The sequence below is a fragment of the Rhinopithecus bieti genome, unplaced genomic scaffold (assembly GCF_001698545.2).
Source record: "Rhinopithecus bieti isolate Rb0 unplaced genomic scaffold, ASM169854v2 scaffold_13313, whole genome shotgun sequence".
NCBI classification, from domain to species: Eukaryota; Metazoa; Chordata; class Mammalia; order Primates; family Cercopithecidae; genus Rhinopithecus; species Rhinopithecus bieti.
Genome location: NW_016807444.1, coordinates 435,259 through 458,763, shown reverse-complemented (window position 1 = coordinate 458,763; position 23,505 = coordinate 435,259). Strand labels below are relative to the sequence as shown.

The window sequence follows — 23,505 nt, the reverse complement described above, 5'->3', positions numbered from 1 at the left end:
TTTGAGCCAGAGTCTCCCTCTGTTGCCCAGGCTGGAGTGCAGTGGTATGATCACAGCTCATTGACTCACTGCAACCTCCGCCTCCCGGGTTCAAGCAATTCTCCTGCCTCAGCTTCCTGAGTAGCTGGAATTACAGGTGCGTGCCACCATGCCTGGCTAATTTTTGTATTTTAGTAGAGACGGGGTTTCACCATGTTGGCCAGGCTGGTCTGGAACTCCTGACCTCAGGTGATCTGTCTGCCTCGGCCTCCCAAAGTATTGGGATTACATGTGTGAGCCACCGCACCTGGCCTCGGAGTGTTTAAAGGCACAGAATCTACATCTTTTGCCTTTTAAAAAATGTGATAGCTAAAATAATTCTGATGGCAAAAATAATTTGTTCTTGAAGGTTTCAGACAGAAATCATGGACTTATCATTTCTTATCTATGTAATTTGACAATAAAATTTCCATCTGGTTTAGGAAAGAGTCCTTTTCTTCCCCATAGGGATAGTGTATCAGATTTCATCTCCCCAGGACCATATTACAGAATTTACCACATCAGGTCTAACATTATCATAAAGAAATACGTAAATCCCATAGCAAGGGCAGCTAATTTCTAAACTATAAAATAATTCAAAATATAATGTGTTTAAGGAGAACACTAGAAGACAATCGTGTATTAAATAGAATTGTTTCCACATAAATGTTAACATTTTGCATGTGGGGGAATGTTTTAAACTAAACACTAATTCTAGTACAGTATTTCTCACTAGAAAAAAATATCCTCTGGCTAATAATTTAGTAGAAATCCTTTCTCTGTTTTATATCCTAAATAATGTCGGATAGCAGCAGTTTTGAACATTTTTTTTCTACCTAATACTTTTCTGAACTGTCTTTTGTCTAGCAAGGGAGGATAAATTCCAAGACTTAATTTCCTCCATGGTGATAGTAATAATCATTATTTTTCTAAGGAGCTCTCACAATAGTTGGATATTTTTTATCTTGGCAACTTAATTCATAGTTTAAAACACTATAACCACAAAGGTTTAATTTTAAGGTATAATTTTGGCAATGCTGAAGAAGAAGTTAGTAATGCAATTATTTTGTACTAAGGGCTCTTAATAGAAAAACCTGTATTCTGTTCATCAAAATATAAAGGTATTTTAGAATAGTTCCATCTTTCAGGAAGTACTAAGTATATTGAAAATATACTTGTGAATTATGAGGTTGGCATGTTTTTTGGTTTGGCTGTCAGGTTTCATGAATTCATACTAATAAATATTTTCATAGCTCCCAATTGTTTCTTCATATACCACATTAAATTTCTGTCCATATTTTTTGCTTAAAGGAAAATAGATTCATATATTTTTGACATTTGAATGTATGTTTGGCATGTGCTGACTTAAAATATAGGATACTTGACATTCAGATAGTACTGAAGGATTGGTTATCATGCTGTAGAATCTTCAGGTATTGATTCACAATGAGTATCTTGTTCAATGCATATTAGTTTTCAACTTAACATCTTAAAAGAATTAAAAAATATTATCTCAGTTTTATAAGTGAAAAGTCCTAGTGTTCTTTGCTGGTTTCTCTGCTCAGAGTTCCACAAGGCTAAAATAAAAATTTCAGTGGGCTGGGTTTGTATCCAAAGGTTTTGGGAAAAGTCTACTTCCTGGCTTATTCTGGTTGTTAGCAAGATCCAGTTCCTCAAGGTTGTAGGACCATGATACCAGTTTCCTTTTGGCTGTCAGCTGGTGGTTGCCCATAGCTCCTAAGGCTTTCTCTCCTCTCCATGTAGAGGTCTCATACCTTAGAGCCAGCAACTGGTAAAAAGAATCCTCCTCACCTTGGGAATCTCTGATTTCCCCTCTGATGCATCTGTCTGCTACTTTTCTCCCTCTATACATCTTATACTCTAGGTGAAGAAATTTATCAGCTTTTAAAGTCCGTGTGATTGGCATGGCCCCATCTGGATAATGAATGCTAATCTCTGCATCATAAAGTCAACCTAAATCATATCTTCAAAGGCATTTTGGCTGTGTAACACGACATGGGTGCAAGTTCCAGAGATATATTTTTGGGGAGGTAGAGGGGCATTATTTGGCCTACGATTTCATGCTTAAGGCTATGTAACATGATCCAGAGGGAGTAGCTGCTAGGATTTCTATATTTAACTGTAGCCAGTGATACTGCCAGGGCCAACTGGCATATTGTGAAGCTCAGAAATCTTATCTTGGAATTACAAAATCTGTCTCCCACTCCCCTGCATTTGGATCCAGTTTTTTGTTCCGCAATTACCTCAAACTACAACTCTGGCCCTGTGCATGATACAGTAAAATAGACCTACTAACCTGGACATCTTCTCAAGTATGATGTCTGTATTTTTAAATTTAATTTGATTTTAATATTTTTGAGATAGGAGTCTCACTGTGTTGCCCTGACTTGTCCTGAACCCTGGCTTCCAGCCATTTTCCTGCCTCTGTCTCTCAAAGCACTGGGGTTACAAGCATGAGCCACTGCTCCTGGCCTCTTACCTGAATTTTAAAAAATATTTTTCAAGATAATCCTAATGTCTAAATTTCATTTATTTTTATTTCATCCTCCTGTATATAATCATTAACTATTTTTTAAAAACTTGCTAAGACTTTGTCCTTGTGTAATAGTACTTATGAGACCTGTATTGATTACTAATGTTATTCATTGATCTGTGTTTCTCAAACTGTCAACACTGAGCACATGCATCAGCTTTATCTGGAGACTGTATTAAAATCTAGAATTCTTGGCCCCACTTACATATTCTGAGTCAGACTCTGCCGCAGAGCCCTGGAATGTGCATTGTAGTAAGAGATTCACTGATTTTTATGCCTACTGAGATTGTAAATTCTATCTTTCTCTCCCTGGAAAGAGGACTAAACCAGACCAAACTAATCTGGTGTATAATAAAAACTAAGAAAGATATTTGTTCAATTGGTATACTGCAAAGAGAATTATTCTGGAGAAGATACTTAATGTATCTAAACCTCATTGTCTTCATCTGTAAAATTGAGGTAATAATTCTCCCTACTTCATAGTGTTGTGAGGAATAAAATAATATATAGAGAGTGCCTAGAATAGGATCTAACATAATAAACAGTCTATACATATGAATTACAATATTGATAATATCATGATGGTGATTAAAAGAGTACTTTATTTATAAGCATTTCAGTCCTATAGGGACATACAGTATGTTTGTATAAATTTCTATAATGGAGTTAATATGTTTTTTTGAAAAGGCTATTCACTTTTATAGTCTGTTCTTTTAGCAAGAGCTATTGAAGTCATCACGCATTCCCTCTGTTCCTTCCTTCCTTCCTCCCTCCCTCCCTCCCTCCCTTCCTTCCTTCCTTCCTTCCTCCCTTCCTTCCTTCCTTCTTTCCTTCCTTTCTTCCTTCCCTCCTTCCTTCTTTCCTTCCCTCCTTTCTTCTTTCCTTCTTTTTCTCTCTCTCTCTCTCTCTCTCTCTCTCTGTGTAGCTGAATGTGATTAATGACTTAATGTTACAAATATATTTCTTTAAAAATAATTATTAGGTGAGTAAAGGTCATCAAGCTAATGAACAAACACATTATTCTCAGTTAAAGTAATGTGCTGTAACTACTATGAGATCCTTCAAGACAATTTAGCATATTGGAATTGATTTAACTTGCAGAGACAAAGGTAAAGTAGTTCTACTTATTCACTCTCTACATTTTTCAAACTGTCTATGATGAAAGACCAATAGGTATCTCTAATTGTACACCAATACTTTGTAAAATATAAACTAATGCAAGGAAATGTCTTCTTTTGAGAAATGTCTATTTGTGTCCTTGCCCTTGCTTTAATGAAATGATTCATGTTTTTCCTGTTGTGTTGTTTGAGTTCCTTTTGTATTCTGGACATATTAGTTCTCTGTTGGATGAAGAGTTTGCAAATAAAGAATATACATTGAAAACCACTTCAAACACAGGTACTCAGTATGCTCTGATTGTTGATGTGTTTTACTAAGTAATTAAAACATTATAGAGAAAAATGCTCACATTTAGCAAATTTGTTAATAAATCATTCTCACATTTTAATTCAGAAATATAAAAATGTGGCTAATAACACTACTACTACTAAGAAGCATTTATTAAGTTATTTATATGAGCCATTCACAGCTATTTTACATGGATTATCTCACCCTAAAAAATTACATGAGAAATAGCAAAGACCAAAAATTTAATGAAACACTTACTATAAAAAATTATTTAAATGTCTTACCTTTGAGAACTGTATACATTTTAGAAACTGAATTTAGAACTGTTAGCTATGATTCCACTTTGATTTAAATGGATATGAGAAACTATAATTTAGAACAAAAGAACATTGCTTAAATAAGAATGTATATTAAAACAATATGTAATATAAAATGCAAAATATATCCTTGCAAATATTATGAATGACTTATATACTCTTTGTCTTTTTAAAATAATGACATATAAAAGGATAGTTATACTGTTTGCAATTCTATTTAGTTCTCTATCAAACATGTTTATTAGAAGTTTATCCTTGAGAACATTAAATTAGGTTTTTTTGTTTGTTTGTCTTTTAAATTTAGGGGTTGTTTTCAACTACTAAGCTTTAAAAATCTAAGTGGCAGTATCATGAAATTTAATGGAGAGCTTACAATTTAGAATCAAGTCAATTATGCTTCTGGCAAAACAGTTGGATTTTAGCAAGATAAGATTATGTTATAAAATTCCATTTATTAAACAGTTCACTAGCCATAAATTTAGGTTAGGTTCATAAAAGTTAATGGATCTTCATTTTAAATACTTCTAAGAATAAATGAGAGTTACTATATTTCAAAAAACAGAATACGAGGAAATTTCATTCCTGCAAAGACCTTGACCTTTGTCTTTTGGTCAAATTCCAATCTTTTGTCTTAGCGGCCCATAAAGTCAACCTAGTTAATAATGGAAACCCCTAATCCTCAAGTGATTTTTTCGCTAAATCATGAGTATCTCTCTACCATTTAAGCAGTTGTAAATGTTCAAAATCCTAATCTAAAGAATAACACAAGCCAGTCTATTATTTAAATATAATCTTCAGAATAAAGAAACTGTTATAATGAATATTCAGATTTGGCTAGATATAAACAATAATTTATTAATTTTCTAGTCATTTTACATATATTATCCAGGAAAGTATAAATCACTTTTACTGTATTCACAAGAACGTTTCAACAGATTAACATTACTATAAATGCTTTTAGACATTAAGCAGTAACATTTTATCCACCCCTATTTCAGCTTAGTGTAACATACACAGCCTATACAACTACCTATGCCTCGGGCTTCGTTTCTAGCCAGCGTTTACTTCAATTTATAAAACAATTAAATTAACACTATTAATTCATATCAAATTTTTATTAATACACATAGTGTATTATTTGAATTACCCAATCTTAACCCAGTCTATTTTTTTGTTGTTGTTGTTTCTGCTCAGAACACCCTGCACACACTTCACTTATTGGTTCACATACTTATCTTTCCAGACATTATGCAGGCCTTGGTTACCTTCAAAAAAATCATAGATGGAGTTCAGGATTGGGCTCAATGCTGAATCCTGTTTCTCTCTATGCTTAGATGTGTCCACACCTTGTCTCAATTAAACAATTCTAGCATGCATATTAAAATGATAAATTACAGCACTTGATAGATATGACACATTTAGCAATATGTATAAAAAATCATTTTGGATTTTTCACTCACAGTAGTCTGTGAGAAGCTTGCAGGTATAGAACATGTTTTAGTCATTTTATATACCTGCCTCTGGTTTCAACATATTCCTCTCATGTTCCAAGCACTTAATAAACGCTTGTTAAACTCAGCTGATATACAGACCATCTAACAAAAAAATTGATTAGTAATGAGGAATGGTTGAATACATCTCTACTTTAAGGAATTAAAACTCCAGTGAATGTGTTTGTGTTAAAAGGCAGACGTGAGCTATATTTAATCACTTAGCATTTGTGATATTCATACATATTTACATTAAAATAATTAGGCGTTTAGAGAAAACAGCCTTTTATTTTTTTATAATTAAAAATAAGATGAAATTATTTATACTTTTAATGAATATTTCTTTTTTTAAATATTTACTTTCTTAGGTTAAATAGTTACTTTTTGAAGCATTTCAAAAATAAAAAAATTGCTTATGCAGCACAAAAAGAAAAGTCGAGAATGAAAAATTGCTTAAGTTAGTGATATATGACCTACATAAGCTTTGTGCTTCATGTGAAAAAGATGGGATGGCATAAAAGGTTTTATTTTATTCTCCAGAGATAGAGTGATCAAACGTATTATGTAATCCTATTTCACTTTGAATTTCCTTCTTTTATATATATAGTTGAATGAGTTATACTTATCAACTGCTATAATTTATCATTCTGATGTATATATAAGAATGAAGTTTGATAGAGTGATTATTTAAGATTCTAATTATATGTAAAAGGTATTTTGCTATTTTTCACTCAAAGCTCATACAGAGTAACAGTTGTTATAATTGATAGTGCAAAAATAGTGCTATAAAGGTACACTATAAGCTTGGTTTGGAAATTAACATGTGAATTTAATTTCCTCATTCTCAAAATTTAGTAAACTGATAAAAAATAATTTTATAGTTATTATTTGATGCTAAACATTGTGGTACATCATAAAAAATTAAACTTGAAATGAGTTCTTCCTTATTAAGATAATTATTCTCTTTATCATTTTTAGTATCAGAAAAAAGTAAAAAATGTACAAATCAATCATTGCAATAGCAACAATAAGCAGCCTCAATTATTTTAATTTGGTGGCTATATATTACACTGTGCTAGATAAAATTTTTGGCATGAATAAAATAATAGGATCAAATTCCATTTTCTCAGTACTTGAAATAATAATTATCAGGTTTAACACTAATTTTTAGTTATTAACCTGGTATCACAAAGGACGAGATCGTTTGTAAAAGGTATTCAATATACCAAAAAAGTATAATTTCTTACACAGGATCATATGTTGATTTGATATAGAATATTCTTCAGATTTTATATGTTCTTTTAATCATATATGTTCAAGGGAACTTTAATGCTAACAAGTGTGAGAAGTGTGAGAAGTATTAAATAGGATTTAATGCTATTAAAATACTAATTAATAGAACACCAGAAAAAAGAAGATCCCAAAAGTCTGTTTTTCCTTTGGTCATATGTTGAGGAGGAGTATAATTTTTGTTCTAGCAAAGTCATGATAACAGGCTAAAGTAAATGAGAAATTGATGATGTAAAATTAAAGGAATGCAAGAAACTGAGCAATAGTGATTAATAATACATTTTGAAGGATATGATGCTTTCTTTTGTCAGGAAATGTGAATTGACCTGAAGGCACTGGTTGTGGGACTTTAGAATTATTCAGAAAATAAATGTTGATTAGTTATTGTTCTTTTATTTAATGATTACAGTAATGACGGTATTTCCAAGTATGTAGTAAAAATAATTGATCTTTCTTCTAAATAATTTTCTTTATATTCATTTGCATTTATAATAATTCCTTTACTACCTGTCATCTTTGAAGGCACTTATCAATATTTTCGGTTCTTTCACTGTGCTTTCAGTTGAAGAATTTATTTCACATGCTACAAAGAGATCTCTGACAGTGTGCTCTTTTGGTCGTAACTGTCAAGCACAAGTCTTCACTCACTATGCTTTATACAGTATTACATTGTGCCTTTCCCTGTGGACAGGATCATATGTTGTGGACAGACCATAGCATTTAATTTGCCTAGGGATATTTAAATAATTTTTAAAAAAATTATCATTCTCATCTATATTGGTTTTATATTGCTGCATAACAAACGACCACAATTTAGAGGATTAACACAACGGAAGTTTACAGTCTGTTAGTCTGAGCTGCAGTCAGCTAGGTTCTTAGCTCAGGTCTTAAGAGGCTTCAGTCCAGGTGTTGGCAGCTCTGTGATTCACGTCTAAGGCTCAGGGTCCTCTTTCATCCATACTGAGTGCTGATAGAGTTTATTTTCTTGCAATTGTATTATTGAAGACTCTATTTTCTTGCTAGCTATTGACTGCAAAATTTTCTTACCTTTTAGAGGCTCCCTTTGGTTCCCATCCATGACTTTCTCAAAGACCATTCACAACATGGCTTTCTTTCAGCAGAGCAGGAATATATCTCTATATTTATCTCCATCTTTAGTTGGCTGAAAATAGTTTTATACAGCATAATGTAGGCATGAGTGACTCTTCAATCACCTTTTGTAATATAGCTTTGCCTAATCAAAGCAACAACTATTATATTACCTCCATAATTCTACCTGCACTCATGGGGAAGGAGTGAAAATCTTGGAGCCAATAGTGGAGTGAAAATCTTGGAGCCAATAGGCAATTATGCCTACCATATTATGTTGAATGACTTATTTAGATGATAATTCAAAACAAGTATGTAGAAGACAAAGAATAGAAGATTAAAATATGCATTTTATAATTAATCAACATAATAGACTTTGTTTTATTAAAAAATATATAGTCAATGTATTCTTCATATTTTCTTCAAACTTATTTTAGTAAATAATTTTTTGGGCAAAATAGCATATCTTTATATTTCCTCTTATAGGTTATAAACATTTTAATCATAATCCTATATTGTGCTTCAGATGGCTTTGTCAAGATGGCCATATTTTAATATAAATCCGTCTTTTAAATATATATTTCTTTTTTGCGAGACATATATGGTAATATAAGAACCACAAATATGCTAACAGGGTGTCAAAAGACATAACCTTTAATGCTGGCTTTGTCACTCAGACACTGTAAATTCTTCATAATGTGAAGTGGGAAATATAATAATGATTCTACAACATAATTTTGAAGATAAGGGGAGCAAATGATACAACTTCCACAGAGCAATGCTTGGCATGTAGGCAGCATTTCATATATGTTAGCTATTATCTTGTCTGTTCTACCATATATTTTAAGTATAATGAATATACACATGCATATTATAATGTTTGGACATGTCTTTCAATCTCTATTTTGTCAAAAAGAACAATATTCCAATATTTATTTTGTATTTTTTAGAGGGTTGTTGAAATAAGCAAATGTATTTGGACTGAAGAATTTAAGAAGTAGCGCACCCTTAACTGTGGTTCCCAGAAATCAGTGTTGCCAATGAGGTAAATCATTTTCAGCTTGAACCAGGGGAAGAAGTGACACTTACCACACATGCACACACACACACACACGCAAAGCTCTTCCAGTTGCAAAATTAAAACCCTCACAGAGGCTAAGGGAGGCAGTTCACTGAAGAGCTGCAGCTCTGACATAAAGATCAGTGCTAGAGACAGACCAATTGATTTAAAAAGAGGGCACAAGAGAAGAATGACAGGACTTACACAGAAATTAATTGAAAAAAATACATGCTAATTAGAGTCCCTTAAGTAATTGCATAAAGCAAAATTCATAAGAACTTTATTGATAATTATGAGGTCCCTGAAGCAAGCAAACATTTTGTACAGACATTATGGCCATAAGAGATGATACCTAGAACCAAAAGTAACCCTTAGTCATAAACTATAACAGATTATTATTTTGGTAAGTTTAATTAAATATCATGTTTCATTCCATATTGACAAAGAAATAGACACTATGGACCAATCTGTATATACTTCATAGTTTTGTCAAGAACTTGCCCCATCTGAATATACTTAACTTATTGTCAAGAACTGTAAAGATTCAGAGAGTTTCATTCCGCTATAAAGACACATGCACACGTATGTTTATTGAAGTACTATTCACAATAGCAAAGACTTGGAACCAACCCAAATGGCCATCAATGATAGACTGGATAAACAAAATGTGGCACATATACACCATGGAATACTATTCAACTATAAGAAAGAATGAGTTCATGTCATTTGCAGGGACATGGATGAAGCTGGAAGCCATCATTCTCAGCAAACTAACACAGGAACAGAAAACCAAACACCGCATGTTCTCACTCATAAGTGGGAGTTGTAAATGAGAAACCATGGACACAGGGAAGGCAACATCACACAATGGGGCCTGTGGAGGGGTAGGGGGCAAGGGCAGGGAGAGCATTAGAAGAAATACCTAATGCATGTGGGGCTTAAAACCTAGATGACAAGTTGATAGGTGCAGAAAAACTACCATGGCACATGTATACTTATGTAACAAACCTGCACATTCTGCACATGTATCCCAGAACTTAAGGTAAAAGAAAAAAAAAGATTCGGATATTTTATCCTTCTTGAGAGTTAACAAGTTAACCTGTCACAGTTTAATGGCAGAATTCACAAAACTGAGTCAAGGACAAAGGACTTTTTAATACACAGCAATAGAAATAGCCAGAGTTTCAAACTTGTTTGGGTTCTCAGAGCCTCAATTCCCACAAAGCATCAGTAGACAGCTGATGATACCCCACACATAGTGACTTTTTACAGGAGGGGAACTCTAAGAACTGGAATTTGTTATATTTATGAAGGCTTGAACGTGAGCAACTGAACAAACGTCTTTATTGAGAAAGACATGGGGATGAGACAACTTGGATTCAGGAATGGCATCAGATTGGAAAACAAGGTAGGTAGTTATAGTAAGTTGACTGCAAAACATGCCACCATTTCTTCATTCAATCCTGTATTGGTCCATTCTCATACTCTTATAAGGACATACCTGAGACTGGGTAATTCATAAAGGAAAGAAGTTTAGTTGACTCACAGTTCCACAGGGCTAGAGAGTGCTCTGGAAACTTACAATCATGGTGGAAGGGGAAGTAAACATGTCCTTCTTCAAAATGCAGCAGAAGAAAGAATAAGGGCTGAGCAAAGGGGAAATCCCTTATAAAAACATTAGATCTGGTGAGAACTTGCTATCATGAGAATAGCATGGGAGAAACCACCCCCATGATTCAATCACCTCCCGCTGGGTCCCTACCACCACACATGGGGATTATGGGAACTACAATTGAAGATAAGATTTGGGTGGGGACATAGCCAAACCATATCACTGCTCTTATACAACCCTTGATTATAATTATTACCACTTAGTAATTCTCACATTCTTCTTCTTCTTTCCAGACTTTAAAACATTTTATATTTTTATCACTCCTTAAAGCACTTTCATGGCTTTCCCTCCCAGGATGCCCCATTTTTCATTTATTTTCTCCTTATATATCTTTATTCTATAAATTCTTTGTGTAAGTCTTCCTGATTTTTATTTCTAGTTATTAGAATGGCATAGTGCTCAGTTTTGGCTCTCATCTCTACCTACATTCATGTTCTACATGGGACAATCTACACCAGTCTCTAAAATAATTATAGCTACTCTGAGGATATCTTTCATTTAGCTATCTCCATGGACATAGAAAACCTCAGAGTCATTCAAAATAAGTTCTTATTGTTCAAGCTTCTGAAGGGATTGGCTGTTATTCTGGTGATCTTGTATGGACTCACTCATGTTTCTGCCTGAGGCTAATCCACTTGGCCTCTTATAGGACAATATCTCATCTACTAGCACGATTATTTTAAGCATATTCTCATGCCTATAGCAGAAGTACAAACATGGGAAAATGAAAATGCACCCTTCATCAAGTTCTGATTGATTCAGTCTACTAACATCTTATTGGCTCAAGCAAGTCACAAACAAGAGAAAGATGCGACCACAAAGCCATGACAAGGCTATATGGCCATAGGCATGTATAAGGACAGGATGGAATAAAGAAATGGTGACTTTTTTTGCAATCAATTTGCTATAACTACCTACCTTATTTTTCCAATTCGATGCCTTTCCTGAATTCCAAATTGTCTCACCTCCATGTCTTTCTCAATAAATGGCCACACCATGTGTTTAATTGCTCACTTCCAAAAACATTGGGATCTTCTTTTGTTTTAACAGCTTATATCCAATTCATCAGAAAATATTAAATCAAAATATATTTTTAATCTTACCACTTCTAATGGTCTTTACCACTAACACTCTACTCCTAGCTACTATCATCTCATTCCTGGACCAAACTAGACTGCTACACTAGACTCCTAACAAGTTCCCAGGCTTTCTCTCTTGCCTTTTTACCACTGCATTTTCTCTAATAATAGTCATCTCTTAACACTTCCCTACTCAAAACCATTATATTCCTCTGCTCCTTTAAGCCTTTGAGACATAGGCTTATTTAAATATTTACTCTTACATCTCCAGGATGGGACACTTTTTCTTCCCAGTCCAAAACATGATATAGCAATAATATATGTGTACCAAGCAGCAGAAAAGATGAAGGGAAGAAAGATGGGACAAATACTTTTCTAAGGAAGATTCCTAGAAGCTGTGTTATGACACTTCTACTTGTATCAAATTGGCCAAATTATAGCACATGAAACTCGGTTACATTGGGTGCTGAGGAATGTAGTCTTTATTTTGAGTGTTAATGTCCCGCCGAACAATCTATTGCTGTGATTGAAAGGGATGGAGACTAATAGGAGATAACTGGCAGTCTCTGCCACAGTGTCAGAATAAGAAACAGCAAATATTCTTGAGTACTATCTTTCTATAAAGATGAAAATACTCTGGTTCTACTAGTAAAAATGGCATGGAATACAGTCCTGTCTATCTATTAATGTATTCCAAAATATATAATAAGCACCAATCCTGTTTTGACCATTATGTTTTGTGTCAGAAAATCTTTCATAGTTATTTTGGTAGAGAAAAAAATAAAAGCAACTAATATTCTAACAGCTTTCAAGAGGAATTCATATCGTTTTTTATTTTGACATAAAACAATTCTGTAGATAGTGGCTTACAGATAATAGTATACTAGAGCCAACTCAGCTGTGGTCAAAAGAACAAATTGTGTAGTTGTCCTTTTTCCCAGCTGCATTCAGAATCTTCATATTGGTACCTTGAAATCAAGTATGTTGGCAGTATTACTTTAGAGAAATCAGCAAATTTAAAAAAATGTTTTTTCCTTACCAGTGTGTCATTTACTTTTTCAAATTCCAGTATGTTTATAAAGACTCCTGTTTCACTAAACAGTGTATTTGTTGAAATTAATGTGAGCAACTTTATGTTTCTACACTTGATTCAGTGTGAGATGCTTTAATTTGCCACAGTAGAATGACTGGATATTTAGCTGACTCATTACAGAAAGTTATTATCTAATTTCCTGGTGTTGAGTATGAAAAGAGTTAGACATTGTACATACATCAGTGTTTAGAAAGTATTTCAAATTTCTCCTTTGAGAAAGCATGTTTACTCCTTTACTATAAAGGATATTACAAAGGATACTAAGGAACACCAGATGAATAGATGGATTAGACAAGGGATGAGGGAAAGCGCACAGAGCTTCCAGAGCCACTCTCGAGGAAGCTTCATGTGTTCAGCTATACAGAAGCTCTAGCAGTTTTGTTTTTATTTTTTGTTTATTTATTTATTTCTGAGATGGAGTCTTGCTCTGTCACCCAGGCTGGAGTGCAGTGGCGGGACCTTGGCTCACTGCAAGCTCCACCTCCCGGGTTCACGCCATTCTCCTGCCTCAGCCTCCCAAGTAGCTGGGACTACAGGCGCCCGCCACCACACCTGGCTAATTTTTTTTGTTGTTGTTTTTTAGTAGACAGGGGGTTTCACCATGTTAGCCAGGATGATCTCGATCTCCTGACCTCATGATCCACCCGCCTCAGCCTCCCAAAGTGCTGGGATTACAGGCGTGAGTGCCCGGACCGTTTTGATTTTATTTATTCTTTCACATAGAGTCAGTTGTTAAACACTTACCAGCCCAAGGTAGTAGATGCAGGCTGATTGAAACTAAGGCCTCATTCTGTACACCCTGCACTCCTTTCTCTCTTACATTCATGTAAATCAGGGCTTTCCAGACTTTAGTGTTTATAAGAACTATCTGGTGATCTGGCTAAACTGCCGATTCTTATTTTACTCATCTAGACTGGGGCTCAGGAGCCTGCATTTCTACAAAATCTCATATGATGCCAGTCTTTCCATCCCACACACTGCAAACCACTTAATGCAAAGTCTTGTATATTTTGCTCAAAATTTGCAATGTATGTTTAGTCATCATGTTATTCCAAAATATCATCAGTAAGACATATTTTAGTCATTCAATAAAAGTTGTAATTATTGCAGCTAAACTATCCTACTCTTCCTTAAGAAATGTGGATTAATTTGATGTCAATTTTTTTTTTTCAGTTAGAAATATAAATCTGCTCTAAAGGAGGTTTCTGCACTCCACTCATCAGCCTCACTTTTTATTATTAGGAAATATTCCCATTCTTGACAACTGTAAAGTTATGTAATTCTCTCAGTTGTTTACTTCTGAAGAAACTCAGTTTTAACTTTTTCTAGTGAGCACATTGTAAAATGACTGAGTCTACTATGCCAGCTTCAATTGTACTGATTCCTTTAATTAATTTGGCAGTGGCCATTAGGTCTTAATCTGGGGAATAAGGAATGGTGTTGGTGCTGAGCATGAAGTTCTTTATACTTAAATTATTACAAGTCCAAATCTTTCAATATGAATTTTTAAAATGTATCTTAATTGTCATATATATATATATACACACGTGTGTATATATGTGTGTGTGTGTGTGTGTGTGTATATATATATATATATATATATTTTTTTTTTTTTTTTGAGACTGTGTCTCGCTCTGTCACCCAGGCTGAAGTGCAGTGGCACGATCTCGGCCCACTGCAACCTCAGCCTCCTGGGTTCATACCATTCTCCTGCCTCGGCCTCCCGAGTAGTTGAGACTACAGGCACCTGCCACCACACCTGGCTAATTTTTTGTATTTTTTAGTAGAGACGGGGTTTCACTGTGTTAGCCAGCATGGTCTCCATCTTCTGACCTCGTGATCCATCCTCCTCAGCCTCCCAAAGTGCTGGGATTACAGGTGTGAGCCACCGCGCCGGGCTGTGTCTCATATATTTTTAAGAAAACAAACAGCTTAGATTTGAACTATATTCTCTAATGACTTCTTCATGGGCATGAGCTTGTTTTAAAAATATACTATTTAACAACACAACCAGATATTAATTTCATAATCTTAAGATTAAATTTTTACACTTGCTGTTTCTTTCTTTCTGCTGTTGCTTCTCATGAAATCTCTTTGTCCCTGGATTCACTACCAGCATGTAGGATACTCATGTAATACATTTCTCTTCATTTGAATAAATGCAACTTCTGATATATTTACTTACTATATAAAATAGTATTTTCATTCATGTTAGACGAAGAATTGGAGGCTTAAATAGTGACACACTCTGTGTATGAATTAATTACTTTATTTCTCCTTTAGTTAATTTATTCTTGACACTATAAAATAATAGCAAAAGTATAAAATCAAGAGATGTACAACAGTTAATTTATAAACTAATTCCTATATATTATTATAATTAAATATTTTAGGAAATACACTTAGAGACAAACAGTAGGTATAAACTCTTTTAAAAATTATAATATCTGGATATTTTCAGATTCAAAATCTCAGTAGTTTCAATAGTTTTATGGATGTGTAATATATTCTAATTTGTATTTGTTGGCTCCCTTTATTAGTAGGACTGAACATTGTACTTCTAATATTATTCATCACCATAAAGTAATGATTCAAGGCTAATATGAAGTGAGAATAATTGTTTTAGTTGGTGGTCAGGGTAGTACAACGCAGAGCTGCAACATTTCAGCTTATGATAAATCAAATATGCTCAAATATAAAACTGAAAAAAACATTGTTTTGTCATTATTTTTCTATAAAATTTTATATTTTTAGCTCTTCATAGTTGTCATGATGTGCTTATAGAAATATCATCAGATATGCTCTTGTAATTTTCAGTACAGTAAAAGTTTTCATTTTATAACTTTAATACAAAACTAAACAAATTAAAAACAAGTGAAGAATCAGAGATCCAAAAATGAGGGCAGTCTTTATTATACGTAAGTAGCAGAGCTGGGATCCAACACCTAGCCTCAATGTTTAGCTTCATTACTTTTCAATATGTATTGAAAACTTAAATATCTGATTTCACATTTACATAGTCTAAGGTAGTATTATTGTTTATTATCTGGAGCACTAAAAAACTGTATCATGTCTCTTGTCCAATAAATCTTCTTGGTACTTCCACTTAAATGCATGACCATGTGTGAATTGAGAAATAAGGAATGCTTGTCCTCGCCTTTTCAGCATTGTCCTCCATTCTTTTACGTACTTTCTAGAATCTAACCTTCTTTAACTACTCATTATTTTCCAACTGTATTGGTATAATGCTTTCACCCAATTGTTATAATAAAATTTTTTTTTTTTTTTGAGGCGGAGTCTCGCTCTGTCGCCCGGACTGGAGTGCAGTGGCCGGATCTCAGCTCACTGCAAGCTCCACCTCCCGGGTTTATGCCATTCTCCTGCCTCAGCCTCCCGAGTAGCTGGGACTACAGGCGCCGGCCACCTCGCCCGGCTAGTTTTTTGTATTTTTAAGTAGAGAGGGGTTTCACCGTGTTAGCCAGGATGGTCTCAATCTCCTGACTTCGTGATCCGCCCATCTCGGCCTCCCAAAGTGCTGGGATTACAGGCTTGAGCCACCGCGCCCGGCCTATAATAAATTTTTGTTGAATAAATACTTAGATAAATTAGTGAATGAATGCCAAGTGTGATTCATGTTGACCTTAATATTGTGTGTTTCTAGAAAATAAATATAATCTAAATTGTTGGAATTAAAAAAATTACTAAAAGTTTTAGATAAAGCAGAATTTCCAGAATTTCCAACAATTTTTATTTTTATATATTTCTTTTTTGTTTCGTTTTTTTGTTTTGTTTTGTTTTGTTTTTGTTTTGAGATGAAGTCTTGCTCTGTGGCCCAGGCTGGAGTGCAGTGGTGCGATCTCAGCTCACTGCAAGCTCTGCCTCCTGGATTCATGCCATTCTCCTGCCTCAGCCTCCCGAGTAGCTGGGACTACAGGCGCCCGCCACCACCCCCGGCTAATTTTTTTGTTTTTTTAGTAGAGACAAGGTTTCAGCGTGTTAGCCAGGATGGTCTCGAACTCTTGACCTCGTGATCCGCACGCCTCAGCCTCCCAAAGTGCTGGGATTATAGGCGTGAGCCACCGCGCCTGGCTATTTTTATATATTTCATTTTAAAAAGAAATGAGAAAGTTGTCTCTGTTTTAGGCATATAAAACTTCAATTATGTCTTTCCTTCTTTGACAGATGATGGACTCCATTACTTAATGTTGTAAGACCTAAATCTACACTTAAAACTCATAGAATTTAATAGCCTCAGACTAGCTTAAGGAGGTGATGACTGATTTATATACATTCCAAAGATTAGTTAGACCATGTGTGCCATTTACATAATGGGCAAAAAAGCTGGCTGCGCCACCCTAATCTTTTATTATGCAGATGGGTTCTATACCTGGCCAGTACCATACTGTCTGTTCCTTACTGTACATGTGGTTGATAAAAAAATAAAGAAAATGGAGCCTCCATGTTGAACATGCCTGGCCCCTGGTTAGCCGTTTCCTTTTGGCATAGCTGCTGACATTCAACCATGCATGCTTCCAGCTTATCTGTATCTGTAGCTCAATTTTTTAGGCTGCTTTCTGTTAGCAAAGAAATGATTTCACAGCTGATTTTTATTATAAGGGAAAGCTTGCAAAGGATTCTCTTATCCTCACTAATTGTCTAAATAATTTCTTTTTTGCTTCTGTATCACAGACACGTTGAAAATGTACAGCATGGCACTGAGAAAGTTATAGACACTCAGATCAGACTGAGGATACTAAAAATATTTTTGTGTTCTAAACAGTGATGTCAATGTGGATGTTTGCAAGTCTAGATTGGTAAATAACATGGAAAGACATAATCTCTAATTGTAGAGGAACAGGTCATGTCAGGCACAGGGGAAAATTGAAGTGAAATATTATATCTGGAAGAAAAGTTTTGTATCTACATGTTAGGATCAGATATAGTAGTGGCACATAAACTGTCACAGCCGGGACATAAGTTTCAGGTTTTTTTTTGTTGTTGTTGTTTGTTTGTTTGTTTTTTTATGAGGCAGAATCTCGCTCTGGCACCAGACTGGAGTGCACTGGCTGGATCTCGGATCACTGCAACCTCCAACTCCCTGGTTCCAGCGATTCTCCTGCCTCTGCCTCCCAAGTAGCTGGGATTACAGGCGCACACCACCATGCCCAGCTAATTTTTGTGTTTTTAGTAGAGACAGGGTTTCACAATGTTGGTCAGGATGGTCTTGATCTCTTGACTTCGTTATCCACCCACCTCGACCTACCAAAGTGCTGGGATTACAGGCGTGAGCCACCACACTCAGCCAAGTTTCAGTTCTTTATAGGAGCTGAGTGCAGTGGAGTGATGCTATAGCAGAAATAAAAATTGGCAGAATTGAGAAAGAACAAGAAAAACACAGTTTTAAATTTAAAAATTCAGTTTGTTTTGTCAGCTAACTAGTCCTGATGTCCCCAGCCAATCCCTGTGGATAGGAAATCTGAACTATCATGGCTACCGTACAGGATCAATCTCAGTCCTGGTTTAGGAAATGTGGGATGAAAACAGACCTATGCATTGATTTAGCTCATATCTGGATTTTGTGTTTTTCTTTTAGTTTTATATATCATTGATCTGTGCTCTGGTTTTGAGAACTGAGTTCCTGTTCTACTGGGTGAGGAAGTTCTGTCCTATACCTAGTCTTATCTCCTTAAGCCGAACACTTGTATTCATGCACTCATTTTTAAGTAATGCCTTTTCTAGTGTCTATTTACCTCTCAGCATTGATTCTTTACAATTCGGGGCTTCCATAATCTCTTGATGTGATCTAGAGATCTAGTGTCAAATTCAGATATTGGGCTTTCTTAGTTTGGTCCACCCACTACTCATGAAATTCATGTATCCATCTGCAGTATATCTCCATGTGGTATTTATAATATTAAAGTAAGGAGCTTGATATTTTAGCAAAAGATGGACTTTTTAATGTAATAATTTTCTATCAAACTCTTGTCCCAAGTTTTTTAGTTTGCTATAAAAAATAAAATTGACTAGTCATAATAAACAAGGTCATAGAGAGGAGGCAAAAAACTTGGAAAAATGAAAAAGGTTGTTTTTCTCACNTTCCCCGAAGAAGACCACCAGAGTCCAGAGTCAAAGCCAAGCGGCAAGGATCTTTAATGCAAGTTCGAACTTGGTCCCTCCGTTCTACAACATACAAGAGGGCCCCGAATGATGCATATGCCCGCTTTTTATAGCCCGATGCATACAGGATATGTAAGGTTACAGAGGTACAAAGGAATTCTTTTGGTTGCAGCATTAGAACTGGTAATTGGTTAACACAATTAACAGTTTTCTATTTGTTCCCATGCATTTAGTAAAACTACAAACGGTTGTGACCTTATCAGGGGCTCTCTAGGTGGTGTTTCTGAGATGTGTGGGGAGGGGGGATGTGTTTGTGTTGGGCTCAGGAAGTTGGGACAAAATAGAGGATTGTGTTTGTACTGGGCCCAGGACTAAGATATGTGGCAGACACCAGTAATTAGAGCAGGACAGAGACTTTCACAACGTTTGTCCTTACAACGTCTGGAGTCTATAGATAACCTAATCAGTTAGGTCCAGGGTCGATCTTTAACTAGGCTCAGGGTGCCGCCCGGGCTGTCAGGGCGCCGCCTGGGCTGTTTGCCTGTGGACTTCATTTCTGCCTTTTAGTTTTTTTTCATTTGATCTCTTTCAGTATCTGTGAAAATTTTAACTGTAACATTTGAGCATAGTAAGTGCTGATTAGACATCAAATTTATCTGCAGAAGTATTTGCCCAGACTGTACCCAAATTAATTTATGTATACACTTTTAAAATTCAAAGAATTTCTAAGAAGAAATTATATAATTTACCTTTTAATTTTGTATAAAACATAAAACTGTCAAGTGAATCAGAAAAGTGTTAGATCATAGAGAACTGAGGTCACTAAAGCTAAGGTTATTTTCGCCTTGTAATTTCCTGACAGGTCTCTGGCTCAAGCATCAAAAACTGACATGCAACATTAGTGTGTTTAAATTAATGCTCCCAATATACCCTAGCAATTTCTATAAAGGAAGCGTTTTTGGATACCAGATTAAAGTTATGTAAACTAGTATTTAGATAATGGGTTTTTTAAACTTACAGCTAAACAATAGAAATCCCAAAGTAAATCCAGATTTAAGGATTTTTTTTTTTACTTTTAGTGATTACAAGGAAGAAATTTTTATGTCTTAATAAGGAAGGTGATATTAACTTTAATAGTATATCCCTATGCTTCCTTTAGAAAAGAATAAATTAAAGTTAAGGAGAAAAAATCTCTGTGTCTCATCATTTTGCTTGGACTTCAGAATTTCAGTTGTGTGATCAGTATGAGATTTAGGTCACATTCTGTTATAGAGGCCCTGAACATTAATTTCATTTGAATCCACTCTTAAATTTACTTTCATGTATGAAATTATTTGTGCTTCCTACTGTTTCTCTCTGTCTCTCCATTATCATGAATGAGATATTGATAATCAATGAGCTAGTGACTCTGGTTATTAAAAAAATGATGAATTATCCAAATATGGGCTTATAAATATGCCTAGCTTCATAAAATGGGAGGCATGTCTAATTCATTATTGATCTTTATTCACATTATGCACATAGTAGATACTGAATAACTTGTAAAGAGCAAAGTATGTAAAAGCTCTGTATTTACTCTTCATGTACTCGTCTTTAAACTTTTTTTTTCCCCTTATTAGCTTAATTTCTACCTAGTAACCCTTCTGCAAGGTAATTTTCACACCCACTTAAACTTCTGTAATTTACACTTTACTTATTTTTTGAATGCCCAATTCTGGTCATAAATATAGCTGTCTTCCGCGCTGGCTAGAAACCAGTCTCTTAATTTCTGCTGTAATGCTGTGAGCAACAGTCACGGTTTTATTGGTTTTTAACCCCAGTAAACTAGCACATTAAATTCTGTTAATATTTGAAAGATCCATTTTAACACTATTATGTTCCTCATCTACTGAATCCAATCAATTATATCTACCTACTAACAAGCTTTTGAATGTATACTCTACATATTGTCAATATTTAATCCATCAGAAACAAGATTGTCTGTTTGATCTCATCTCCCTCCATCCTGTCCCATACACACTCTTTTCTTTTAAATCCAAACTCTGCTCTGCATCCAGTGAAATCTTTTGAAAATGCAAATCTGTTTCTACATTCAATATTGAAGCATCAATATATTTCCTATTATTTCATGAATAAAACCAAAAATGTTTAAGATGGTCTGGAACCACACACAAGGTCTGATTAGTGTGAAATGATTATTTTTCCTCCATCTCTCTTTCTTGAGAGAGCTACACTCCCTTCTGCATCAAGATGTGTCATTCTCACTACAGTAGTCACAAAGCCATCTTCAAGAATATAGCCTTCTTTGTTTTTAATGGACTAAATTCTAATAATATTATGAACTCCTTTATTTGATGAATAGGCAGAAACTAAGTTTGGGAATTCCTCTTCCACCTCCATCACCTGTTGGGAGAAGGCAGGTGGAGATGTCAAGAAAAGGTGTGAAAGAAGATTAGATGTAATTATATCTTTACTCAGGGATATAATTACATCTAATCTTTTTTTACAACTCTCTTAGATCCCTTGACACAAGTCCTAAAAACTGTTGTTCTTGTCTGTTTTGTTTTCTTCTTTAACCCTAGTAACTTAAAGAGGACATAGAAAAGAACCTACTATTTTTTCTCTTTATTTGTTTATTTGTTGAATAAGAGGGTTGCTATGTTTATCAACTAACTTCCCTTATATCTTTAAGCTAAATACACACTTATACAATTAGTCTGTTTCTGTATATTTATATAGATTTACAGAACTGTTCCCCAGTTGGTCATCAGTCCATCTTTCTTAAAAACAAGTCTTAAAATTGTTGCTTTTCTTCTTGAATACTGTTGCCATAGATTGGTTCTTCTTTTTCAGGAAACAAGATTCACAAAGACTTATGGCAAGAGTAGCCACATTAAATATTTAAGGGTACAGGAAAATAATGTAACAATGTAACTCAGTTTTGGGAACTCAGAGAATTCACTCACAACACAAGGCAGTTGAATTCCTTTAAAAAATGCTCTGTCCAACAAAATATTATATGCCAAATTCAAAACATGTACAACCAGATTTGCAGCACGTAAAATCATTGGTAACTACTAGTGTATGTTTATTTGCCTTATTTAAATTCAATTTACAAATAGAAAAATTCACAAAAAAATTGATTCCTTATAATATGTACAACTGTAGTAACAAATACCTCAAACTCGAGGGGAGGCATATAACTACTATCTAAAACTTGCTTCTGGGACCATCTTTCACAATACTACATAAAACATTTCTGGAGGAACATGGGTCTCAAATGTTTCCATGCCAAATATCCACTGTTCTTAAGCTAAACTGTCCAATAATTTACTGTTGTCATAGATTATAACTGTATTAGTTTGTTCTCACGCTGCTAATAAAGACACACTCAAGGCTGGGTAATTTATAAAGGAAAGAGGAAACTGGCTCATAGTTCCACATGGCTGGGGAGGCCTCACAACCATGGCTGAAGGTGAATCAGGAGTGAAGTCATGTCTTACATGGTGGCAGTCAAGAGAGCTTGTGCAGGGGAATTCCCCATATTAAGACCATTAGATCTTGTGAGACTTATTCACTACCACAAGAGCAGTATGGAGGAAACCACCCCCATGACTCAATTATGTCTGCCTGGACCCACCCTTGACACATGGGGATTATTACATTTCAGAGTGAGATTTGAGTGGGGACACAGCCAAACCATACCAATAACTTAACATATTATATGAATAACATTTTTTTACTAAAGAAGACTGTCAGGAAAGCTGACATTTTCAGCAATTGCCTTTACATTTTAAAAAATTAAGCTGTTTTTAGAAAATTCAAGTTTCTTGAACATCAAACCAGATTTAAAATACTTATGCTTAACAATTTATTTCCTCTGCATGTATATCATATATGTGCAGGAAATAAATTGAATGTATACTGTATGTGTGGTGGAAATAAATTAAATAACGTATTGGAAAAGCCTCATTTAGCATTTGTCGTTCTTTGATCTGACCCAGAACTGCTCAGTGGGAAGATCCTATCTCCAAGGCATTTGTCAATAAATAAATAAATACATAGCAATTTATATATAACAATTTATTTCCTCCACATATATACATATTATTTCCATATTATTTCCTCCATATATTATATATATTTTATTTCTTCCAAATGTCTATTATGTATAATAGAATTTCTATAACCTCTATAGTATATATTATATACTAAAATCTCTATTGTATATATTATATACAATAAGTTTTAAACACTAAAACAAATTAGCCTTAATTTTAATCTAAGTTAGTTTTCTTATATTTGAAAATGGTACATGT

General features: G+C 34.6%; 1 protein-coding gene across 1 annotated transcript in view; it reads left to right on the top strand.

Annotated features, from left to right (window-relative positions):
* The window catches only part of LOC108535757 (CUB and sushi domain-containing protein 3-like), a 460,532-nt gene that overhangs the window by 178,504 nt on the left and 258,523 nt on the right, over positions 1-23,505 (top strand). The gene's annotated exons all lie outside the window — the stretch shown is intronic.